At 37.9% G+C, this 12,207-nt stretch overlaps 1 non-coding gene across 1 annotated transcript; it reads left to right on the forward strand.

Annotated features, from left to right (window-relative positions):
• Positions 1-1,241: 1,241 nt before the first annotated feature.
• On the forward strand, positions 1,242-1,349 carry LOC112774855 (small nucleolar RNA R71). The gene has a single exon (XR_003189313.1). It is a non-coding gene; the product is annotated as a small nucleolar RNA R71 (small nucleolar RNA).
• Positions 1,350-12,207: the final 10,858 nt, after the last annotated feature.

Raw genomic sequence — 12,207 nt, forward strand, 5'->3', positions numbered from 1 at the left:
CACCTCAAAGATCCCAAGTTTCTCCATTACAGAGAGTGGCATTAAGTTTATTCCTGACCCTAGGTCACACAGAGCCTTCTCAAAGGTCATGGTGCCTATGTTACAGGGAATTAGGAATTTACCAGGATCCTGTTTCTTTTGAGGTAATTTCTGCCTATCCAATGCATTCAGTTCATTGGTGAGCAAGGGAGGTTCATCTTCCCAAGTCTCATTACCAAATAATTTGGCATTCAACTTCATGATTGCACCAAGGTACTTAGCAACTTGCTCTTCAGTAACATCTTCATTCTCTTCAGAAGAAGAGTACTCATCAGAGCTCATGAAGGGCAGAAGAAGGTTTAATAGAATCTCTATGGTCTCTAGATGAGCCTCAGATTCCTTTGGTTCCTCAAAGGGAAACTCCTTATTGGTCACTGAACGTCCCAGGAGGTCTTCCTCACTGGGATTCACGTCCTCTCCCTCCCTTGTAGGTTCGGCCATGATGGTTAAATCAATGGCCTTGCACTCTCTCTTTGGATTCTCTTCTGTATTGCTTGTGAGAGTACTAGGAGGGGTTTCAGTGACTCTTTTACTCAGCTGGCCCACTTGTGTCTCCAAATTTCTAATGGAGGACCTTGTTTCATTCATAAAACTTAAAGTGGCCTTAGATAGATCAGAGACTATATTTGCTAAGCTAGATGGATTCTGCTCAGAATTCTCTGTCTGTTGCTGAGTGGATGATGGAAAAGGCTTGCTATTGCTAAACCTATTTCTTCCACCATTATTAAAGCCTTGTTGAGGCTTTTGTTGATTCTTCTATGAGAAATTTGGATTATTTCTCCATGAGGGATTATAAGTATTTCCACAGGGTTCCCCATGTAATTCACCTCTGCTATTTCAGGGTTCTCAAGATCATAAGCTTCTTCTTCAGAAGATGCCTCTTGAGTACTGTTGGATGATTCCTTCAATCCATTCAGACTCTGAGAGATCATATTGACTTGCTGAGTCAATATTTTATTCTGAGCCAATATGGCATTCAGAGCAATAATTTCAAGAACTCCCTTCCTTTGAGGCGTCCCATTATTCACAGGATTCCTTTCAGAAGTGTACATGAACTGGTTATTTGCAACCATGTCAATGAGTTCCTGAGCTTCTGTAGGCGTTTTCTTTAGGTGAATGGATCCACCTGCAGAATGGTCCAGTGACATCTTTGATAGCTTAGATAGACCATCATAGAATATATCCAGGATGGTCCATTCTGAAAGCATGTCAGAAGGACACTTTTTGGTTAGTTCCTTGTATCTCTCCCAGGCTTCATAGAGAGATTCACCTTCTTTCTGTTTGAAGGTTTGAACATCCACTCTAAGCTTGCTAAGCTTTTGAGGAGGAAAGAACTTGGCTAAGAAAGTCATGACCAGCTTATCCCAAGAGTTCAGGCTATCCTTAGGTTGAGAATCCAACCATATTCTAGCTCTGTCTCTTACAGAAAATGGGAAAAGCATAAGCCTGTAGACCTTGGGATCAACCCCATTGGTCTTAACAGTATCACATATTTGCAAGAATTCAGTTAAGAGCTAAAAAGGATCTTCTGATGGAAGTCCATGAAACTTGCAATTCTGTTGCATCAGAGAAACTAATTGAGGCTTTAGCTCAAAATTGTTTGCTCCAATGGCAGGGATTGAGATGCTTCTTCCATGTAAATTGAAATTTGGTGTAGTAAAGTCACCAAGCATCTTCCTTGCATTGTTATTATTTTCGGCCATGTCTCCTTCTTTTTTGAAAATTTCTGTCAGATTTTCTCCAGAGAGTTGTGCTTTAGCTTCCCTTAGGTTCCTCTTCAGAGTCCTTTCAGGTTTTGGGTCAGCTTCAACAAGAATGTTCTTATCCTTGTTCCTGCTCATATGAAAAAGAAGAGAACACAAAAGAAAATATGGAATCCTCTATGTCACAGTATAGAGATCCCTTAGGTAAGTATAAGAAGAGAAGAATAGAAGAAGGAAAATATAAGAATCCAAACATAGAGGTGAAGAGTGGGTTCAAATTCTTAAGGAGAAGAGAATTGTTAGTAGATAAATAAATAAACAGAAGGAGATGAAAAAGAAGAATTTTCGAAAATAATTAAAAAGAAAAATATTTTTGTTTTTAATTTATTTATTAATTAGTATTAAAAAAAGAGAATTTTGAAAAAGAGGGAGGTGATTTTCGAAAATTAGGAGAGAGAAAAGTAGTTAGGTGGTTTTGAAAAAGATATGATTGAAATAGTAAACTTTTAAAATCAAACAAAAAGTCAAGTAGTTAATTGAAAAAGATTTGAAAATCAATTTTGAAAAGATAAGAAGTTAGAAAATATTTTGAAATTGATTTTGAAAAAGATGTGATTGAAACTTATTTTGAAAAAGATTTGAAAAAGAAATTTAAAAAGATTTGATTTTGAAATTAAAGTTGATTACTTGACTAACAAGAAACTAAAAAGATATGATTCTAAAGTTTAAAGATTGAACCTTTCTTAATAGGCAAGAAACAAACTTTAAAATTTTTGAATCAATCACATTAATTGTTAATAAAGAATTTGAAATTATGAAATAAAATAAGAAAAAGATTTTTGAAAATCATTTTGAAAATTTCGAAAATCATAAAAGAAAAATGAAAAAGATTTGAAAAAGATAGAATTTTTTAAATTGAAAATTTGATTTGACTCATAAGAAACAATTTAGATTTTAAAAATTTTTGAAAAAGTCAACTCAAATTTTCGAAAATTTCTGAGTGAAAAAGGGAAAGATATTTTTTTGATTTTTGAAATTTTTTATGATGAGAGAGAAAAACATAAAAAAGACTCAATGCATGAAAATTTTGGATCAAAACAAATGATGCATGCAAGAACACTATGAATGTCAAGATGAACACCAAGAACACTTTGAAGATCATGATGAACATCAAGAACTTATTTTTGAAAATTTTCAAGAAAAGAAAAACATGCAAGACACCAAACTTAGAAATTTTTAATTTTTATACACTAACAAATTGAAAATGCATATGAAAAACAAGAAAAGATGCAAAACATGAAAATGCAAAGATCAAACAAGGAAATTCATCAAGAACAACTTGAAGATCATGAACAATGCAATGCATGAATTTTCGAAAAATGCAAGAAAGAGATAAACATGCAATTGACACCAAACTTATGACTTGACACTAGGCTCAAACAAAAAACACAAAATTATTTTTTTGGTTTTTATGATTTTGTAAAATTTTTTTGGATTTTCGAAAATTTATTTTTAGAAAAACAAAAACAAAGAAAAAAATTTTAAAAAATTTTTGAAAACTTTTTGAAAACAAAATAAAAGTTGAAATAAGAAGAAAATTACTTAATCTGAGCAACAAGATGAACCGTCAGTTGTCCAAACTCGAACAATCCCCGGCAACGGCGCCAAAAACTTGGTGCACGAAATTGTGATCATCAACAATGGCGCCAACAACTTGGCGCTCTCAAACGTGAATCACACTTTGTCACAACTTCGCACAACTAACCAGCAAGTGCACTGGGTCATCCAAGTAATAAACCTTATGTGAGTAAGGGTCGATCCCACGGAGATTGTCGGCTTGAAGCAAGCTATGGTCACCTTGTAAATCTCAGTCAGGCAGATTCAAATGGTTTTAGAGATGTGATAATTAAAAGATAAATACAACGTAAAAGAAGGATAGAGATACTTATGTAATTCATTGGTGAGAATTTCAGATAAGCGTATAGAGATGCTTTCGTTCCTCCTGAATCTCTGCTTTTCTGCTGTCTTCATCTAATTATTCCTACTCCTTTCCATGGCAAGCTTTATGATGGGCATCACCGTTGTCAATGGCTACATCCCATCCTCTCTGTGAAAATGGTCCAATGCGCTGTCACTGCATGGCTAATCATCTGTCGGTTCTCGATCATACTGGAATAGGATTTACTATCCTTTTGCGTCTGTCACTACGCCCAGCACTCGTGAGTTTGAAGCTCGTCACAATCATCCCTTCCCAGATCCTACTCGGAATACTACAGACATGGTTTAGACTTCCCGGACCTCAGGAATAGCCGTCCATCGGTTCTAACTTATACCACGAAGACTCTGATCTCGCAATCAGAAGGCTAAGAGATACACATTCAAGCTTGTTTGCATGTAGAATGGAAGTGTTTGTCAGGCACGCGTTCATAAGTGAGAATGATGATGAGCGTCACATAATCATCACATTCATCATGTGTCTTGTGTACGAATGGATATCTTAGAGAAGAAATAGGCTTGAATTGAATAGAAAAACAATAGTAATTTGCATTAATTCATAAGGAACAGCAGAGCTCCACACCTTAATCTATCGTGTGTAGAAACTCTACCGTTGAAAATACATAAGAACAAGGTCCAGGCATGGCCGAGAGGCCAGCCTCCAAAACGTGATACAAGGATCAAAAGACAATCCAAAGATGTAAATACAATAGTAAAAAGTCCTATTTATACTAAACTAGTTACTAGGGTTTACAGAAATGAGTAAATGATGCAGAAATCCACTTCCGGGCCCACTTGGTGTGTGCTTGGGCTGAGCATTGAGCTTTACACGTGTAGAGGCTTCTCTTGGAGTTGAACGCCAGTTTGTAACCTACTTCTGGCGTTTAACTCCACTTTGCAACCTGTTTCTGGCGTTTAACACTAGAATAGGACAGGAAGCTGGCGTTGAACGCCAGTTTGCATCATCTAAACTCGGGCAAAGTATGGACTATTATATATTTCTGGAAAGCCCTGGATGTCTACTTTCCAACGCAATTGAGAGCGCGCCATTTGGAGTTCTATAGCTCCAGAAAATCCACTTTGAGTACAGGGAGGTCAGAATCCAACAGCATCTGCAGTCCTTCTTCAACCTCTGAATCTGATTTTTGCTCAAGACCCTCAATTTCAGCCAGAAAATACCTGAAATCACAGAAAAACACACAAACTCATAGTAAAGTCCAAAAATGTGATTTTTATTTAAAAACTAATAAAAATATACTAAAAACTAACTAAATCATACAGAAAACTATGTAAAAACAATGCCAAAAAGCGTATAAATTATCCGCTCATCAGTATGCATCATAGAGTGGTTGTTGATAGTTGATGCGTGGCAGAAGTTAGACCAATTAAGAGATTATAATATAATAGAACAGCGTTGCGAGTATAGCTCTTAACCAGCAAAAATCCGCCTCATCAATTTAGAAAGGTTGTCACAAAAAGTTTAGAATAAAAATACTCGGAGTATGAGTCCCATGTCGTCTCCCAACGAGTTGCTAGAAAGGGTGCTAAGTTATTAATCAGGAGTTTTCCGAGAATTTTGAGAGTTGAATGACAGAAAATAAATAATTGTAATTAAGTGCAATGAAAATTAAATGGAATTTATATTATTCGAAATAAAAAGCCTTGACTGGGGAATGATTAATCGGAAGTTCTATCCTTGTTGGAATTCTCTCAAGTGTAGTATAAAGAGGTTGTTATTTTCACTTAGTTAACCCTTACTAAATAAAGGAAAGTCAAGTGATTGAGCTAACTCTTATTTGCAAATTCTAGTCCTCTCCCTTGGAAAGGTCTAGCGTTAGTAAATATAGAATTAGCCAACAACGTCCAATTTAACTACCGTTTGAGCATTCCAACTCAAGTGTCTCCTCTTAATCAACCCCCATGTCAAGTAGAGAATCTACTCTATTGACATGGATACCATCTTCGTTATTGGGAGTTTGGAATAGAAAAGAAACATGATAATTTAAATAAAATAGAGATTCAAAATTAATTAAAAGTAAAAGTAATCCTTTGCATTAACAATCCATGAAAATAATCCAATTATAACTTTAAACAAGAATTAAGAATATGGAATAAATAAAAGAGTAAGAAATCAAACTAGAATAGTATCTTCAACGGAGGCGATGACTCTTCAATATCCAAAAGCAAAAGCAATAAACTATGAATGTAAAGAAAAACTAGAGGAAGAGTATTTCTCTCTCTAGATTCAGATCTAAAATCCTAAAACTAGGTTAAATGAGAATATGTGAATGTGTGTTGAGTCTCTGCATGTTCCCTGGCTTTATTTTGTGTTTATGGGTCGAAAACTGGGTCAAAACACGGCCCGATATCGCCCCCAGCATTTTCTGTTATTTCTGCAGATCGCGTAGGTCATGCGTACGCGTCAGTCATGCGTGCGCGTCATTTGGCAAATTTCCTTGTCACGCGTACGCGTCAGGCACGCGCACGCGTCATCTTGCAGAGCTCCAATCCACGCGTACGCATCAGGCATGCGCACGCGTCGCTGCAAATTTCTCCATTCCGTGCACTCGCGTGAGCCATGCGTGCGCGTCGGTGGTCGCTGGTCATCTCCTTAGTTTCTTGTGTTCCTTCCATTTTTTCAAGCTTGCTCTCCATTCTCTAAGCCATTCCTGCCCTATAAAGCCTGAAATACTTAACACTCGGATCACGGCATCGAATGGTATAAAGGAGAATTAAAATACACAAATTAAAGATCTCTAGGAAGCAAGTTTTCAATCATAGAACAAAACTAGGAAGGGATTATAAAATCATGCAAATCATATGAATAAGTGGGTAAAGACTTGATGAAACCACTCAATTAAACACAAGATAATCCATAAAATAGTGGTTTATCAACCTCCCACACTTAAACATTAGCATGTCCTCATGCTTAGCTCAAGGAGATAAAATAAATGAGTAGGAAAAAGTAAGACTCATGCAATGCAACCTATGTATGAATGCAACTATATGCTAAAATAATTTTGCCTACTTGGTTAAAAGTAAATAAGTTCTTCAAGAAAAACATAAATCAAATCCCACTAATTTAAATTATACAGTAAAGCAAGTAAACTTGTAAGAAGACAGCTCATAAAAGCAGGGAACATAGAATCAAGCATTGAACCCTTACTGATGGTGTATATGCACTCTAGTCACTCTAGTGTATAGGGTAATCACTCTACTCTTCTCTAATCATGCTTTCTAGATTTTGTTCTTCACCTAACCAATCAACAAGTATTTAATGTACATTGCAAACATCATGAGGTCTTTTCAATGTTGTAATGGGGCCAAGGTAAGGGTGAGGGTATATGTATGGCTAAGTGAGCTATAAATTGAATCCTTGATCAACCTAAGCTTTCACCTATACATACTCTATATTCTTCTTAAATCATGCCTAGCTACCCAAAATTTTTCCACTTTTGTATCACATACTCATGCATCAACTTTTCTCTTAACTTGTATCACACATGCATTGATTTTCCATTAAACTTAATATTGGGGTAATTTTGTCCCCTTATTCATTTATTTAATTACTTAATTACTTGAATATTTTTGAATTTTTTTAAGTAAAAGTAAAAATAACTTTATCAATGCACCTGCATTTTTAATTTTTCTAGTTTCACATGAGTATGTACCCAAATTCTCAATATTTTATCAATTTGTAAAAGCATAACACATTCCCTTGTTAACCCATGTTCCCACAGCTTTCCCATACTTTATTGACACACAATTTCTATCTTAAGCTAACCAAAGATTCAATTTTAGGGTAGTTAATTTTTTTTTCTGCTTAAGGCTAGTGATGTGGTAAAATATAGAACAAATGTGATAGAAAGGCTCAAAGTGGCTAACAAAGGTGACATAAAAGGGTAGGCTATTTGGGATAAGTGAGCTTTTAAAATAATGGCCTCAATCATATGCATGCATATAACACATTAAACATTGGACATATAGGATGGAACAAAATGTAGATTACAGTCATAGAGAAGCAAACACACAAGAATAAAATATTATGGTTAAATAGTGTAACCATGTAGTTAAGCTCAAGTCTTACCAGTTGTGTGTTCTTTGCTATAATTCATGTTCCAAATACAATCTTCAAACAAGTTTAACACAAAGGTTTTGATTTAAATTAGTGAAATTTTTCAAAATAAAGTCTTGAAAAGAAACATATTATTTTTCAACCAAATAGAACATGCATGCAAATACCTATTACTATGCTATCTATCCTATCCTAACAAAAGAAAAATTACAAATTTATTGGTGTTAAGAAAGAGAAATTACCTCTGAAAGTCAGGTACTGACCGACCTCCCCACACTTAAAGCTTGGCACCGTCCTCGGTGCCATTAATCAGGAACAAAGCGGGGCTGGTAGCAGCATCTCCATAATCGGGACCGTCATGGCTCCCTGTGCTGGTAAATGAAGTGGAGTCCGGGGTGTCTGGGTTTTCTTCAGGTGGGTGGTTACCAACAAGTAGCTCCTTGTGGTATGTAAATCTGCGCTTGTTACGGCGCTCTCTTTGCTTTCCTTTCCGGTCAAGCCGGTCCAATTTCTCAAGTATCTGATGGAGCAGTTGGTTTGTTGAAGGAGCTTGTGACGTGGAAGGACAAGGAATATCTTCGGCCGGTTCTGCAGGCCGGCTAGTAGTGGCTGCTGGAGGTCTGATATACTTCCCGTTAGGGACGTAGTGATCATCTCGTGGAATCATGGCCTTGGTGTCCCCAGCTCTGTAGGAGACTCCGGCTGCTGAGACTAGATCTGAAACCAAGGCGAGAAAAGGTAGGTTGCCCACGATCTGTACGTGTCCCATAGCATTCCAGATTTGTCTTGGTAAATTGAGAGGCTGGTCTGTAAGGATACACCAGAGTAAAACAGCCATATCTGCAGTGAAGGAGGACTCATGAGTGCTCAGAAAGACGTAATGAGACATGATCTGTGCCCATACTCGAGCCTCCAAGGTGAGTACTGAAGCCAATATTCCTTTAGGTCGGGATCGATGGTATCCATAGATCCATCTGCTGCCAGGTTGTGCTATAATTCTGAGAATGGCGTCCCAGTCAAATTGGTATGTCTGGCGCTTGAAAGAGGCTTTTTGGAATGCGTCCAATCCTTCTGGAGCAGGCGGAATATCTAAAGCTTCTTGAATAGCTTCTTCAGTTATGGGGACTTGCTTCTGACGGACATAGACAGACTGCAGGGTTGGCATGTGAAAGTTTGAGTAGAATTCAACTACCCATGAGAGATTGACCTGCCATGGCTGTCTCCGTAGGAATCCCCAATGTCTTTGTTCAATTTGGGGCTCAACAAAGTCAACAATGTTGGTCGGGAAGATAAGAAGGTACTTGTTATTATAATTTCTCTCAGCCAAGATGGGGAACATCTCCTCACAGTAGCGGTTAGTGAACCGCGCAGTGTCCTTTGCTGGAAAGGCTTTCTCTTTTTCATCAACCTTGATGATCCTCTTGATTCTTTTTGTTGAGGGCTTTACTGCTGTTGAAGAATGTTCTGCCACTAGTGCTCTTTTTGTTCCTTTTCTTGCCGGTGGTTTGGGAGTAGCTTTCTCTTTACCTTTCTTGGTGGCCATCCTGAAAAGGGAAAAAGAAAGTAACTTTAAAATTATGGGTTAGAGCAAGGAAGAGGAGGGCACAAGTGATAATCAATGCACGGTAAAGAAGGATGTCGTTAACACATGGTCGCGACTACATGTGAGAAGTTCATCAATGGAAATATAGCAAGTGCATGTTATGGCAAGTAGATGCAAGATGTTTATTGGCATGCTGGCAAAGGCATGAGTAGCATAGATCAAGCATTAAATGCCCAATTTGATTATCAAGTGTTTCAAACTAAGAATCTGTTTGTATTGACAATTATATTCAATCAATAATATATAAAAAAAGGTTTTGGAAAAAACAGGCATTAGAGTAGGAGAATAGAATATTTAAATATGCACAATGCCATACATGCTTTTTCACAAACACTTAGTATGCATGGTAAATATGTTATTGAAAGTATTGAATGTGAACATGCAAAACAACCCAAAAATAATTATTGATAATTGTCAAACAATTCCTAGATAATCCACAAGTAAAATATAGAAGAAAACAATCACCCAAATAAATTTCTAACACCAATTAAAAGGATGTAAAAAGAAAAAGAAAGAAAAAGAAAAAGAAGAAGAAAACATAAATAAAAATAATAATGAAAAGGTTAAAAGGGGAAGAAGAAAAGAAAAGAACCTTGATAATGGATGTGAAAAAGAAGGAGGGAGAAAGTAAAAAGTGAGAAAGAATAAAGAAGGATAAAGGAAGAAGAAATAATTAAGAAGGAAGAAGAAAAAATTAGGATAGGGGAAGAAAAGATAAGATATCTGACGCTGACCTAGTAAAACTGTGCGTCGCATGTGACGCGTGCGCGTGAAGCACACGTTCGCGTGGTTGGCGCTATTTTCAAGTGACGCGTACGCGTGGGTGACGCATACGCGTGACTTGATTTGTGCTAGTGGCGCGAGTGCAGCCTCGCGTACGCACAATTCTCTATTTTATACGCACACTGCCAAAATTCAGGGTGATGCGTGCGCGTAGGTGACGCGCACGCGTGAATGGCCTCTTTTTGAAAAATGACGCAGACGCGTGGGGCACAGCACCATTCCAGCCCCATTCCATCATAACTCTCTGCCATACACCTCTTTACGTCGATTTTGCAGGGTCACACTTGCGCGTGGGTGATGCGTACGCGTGGGAGACTGGTTTTTCAAGTGACGCGAACGCGTCAGGGACGCGTTCGCGTGGGCGTGTTTGTGGCTAAGGCACATCTCCAGCCACACTCCCACGTAACTCTCTGCTTCTTTTCTTCTTATTTCGAATGCACATATGACGCGGACGCGTCAGTGACGCTCGCGCATCGCGTGCTTTTTTTTTTATGCAGAATGTAAATGCAAATGCAGACTATATGCAGAGATTATGAGAAGAGTCATTAAAGAAAAATAAAGTAAAACAAAACTAAGACTGAATTGGAACGATCATACCATGTTGGGTTGTCTCCCACCTAGCACTTTGCTTTTACGTCCTTAAGTTGGACGTTCTTCAAGCTCATTATGGTTCTGTTGGTGGGTCTTCCAAGAGGAAGACCTCTGGTTCTTTGTGATCCTTAATCTTCTCTCCATGATAAAGCTTTAGGTGATGTCCATTGACCTTGATGAATTTGGAGCTAGAAGGATGACGTAGGTGAAAAACTCCGTATGGCTCTGCCTTTTCTACTCTGTAGGGACCTTCCCATCTTGATCTTAGTTTGCCTGGAATAAGCCTCAGTTTGGAGTTGTAAAGAAGAACTAACTCCCCTGATCTAAACTCTCTCTTTTTTATGTGCTTGTCATGGACAACCTTCATCTTCTCTTTGTATCACCTGGAGTTGTCATATGCTTCTAGGTGAAGGTTTTCTAATTCTGCCAGTTGCAGCTTCCTTTAAGCACCAACTTCCTCAAAATTCATGTTTCACTCCCTCACAGCCCAGAAAGCCTTGTGTTCCACCTCTACTGGAAGGTGGCAAGCCTTTCCGTACACTAAGCGGAAGGGGCTCATCCCAATGGGTGTCTTGTATGCTGTTCGATATGCCCAGAGTGCATCTTGTAGCCTGGCACTCCAGTCCTTCCTATGAGGCTTTACTATCTTCTCCAGAATACGCTTTATTTCTCTATTCGATACCTCTGCTTGCCCATTAGTCTGGGGATGGTAAGCTGTTGCTACTTTGTGAAAAATCCCATGCTTCTTCAGTAATCCTGTTAGTCTCTTGTTACAAAAGTGAGTGCCTTGATCACTCATGATTGCTCGTGGTGGTCCAAAGTGACAAATAATATGGTTTCTAACAAAGGAAACAACAGTGTTAGCATCATCAGTATGGGTAGGAATTGCTTCCACCCATTTAGAGACATAATCTATAGCTAACAGTATGTAAAGGTAACCACTAGTGTTTGGAAATAGACCCATGAAGTCAATGCCCCAAACATCAAAAATTTCACAGAAAAGTATAATCTGTTGAGGTATCTCATCCCTCTTGGATATATTACCAAACCTTTGGCATGGAGAACAAGATTTACAAAATTCAGCAGCATCTTTTAAAAGAGTAGGCCACCAGAATCTATAGTCTAAGATTTTTCTAGCTATTCTTTGAGGGCCAAAATATCCTCCACTCTCAGAAGAGTGGTAGGCCTCTAAAATGGACTGGAATTCTGATTGGGGTACACACCTTCTAATTACCTGGTCAGCACCACACCTCCATAGGTATGGATCATCCCATATATAATATTTAAACTCGATTTTCAGCTTGTCTCTCTGATGCTTGGTAAAATTAGGAGGGAAAGTATGACTAACTAGATAATTAGCTATAGGTGCATACCAAAGAACTACTTCAGATACTGCATGCAAGCTATCAAATGAAAAA

This window comes from Arachis hypogaea, chromosome 18 (assembly GCF_003086295.3).
Source record: "Arachis hypogaea cultivar Tifrunner chromosome 18, arahy.Tifrunner.gnm2.J5K5, whole genome shotgun sequence".
Lineage (NCBI taxonomy): Eukaryota > Viridiplantae > Streptophyta > Magnoliopsida > Fabales > Fabaceae > Arachis > Arachis hypogaea.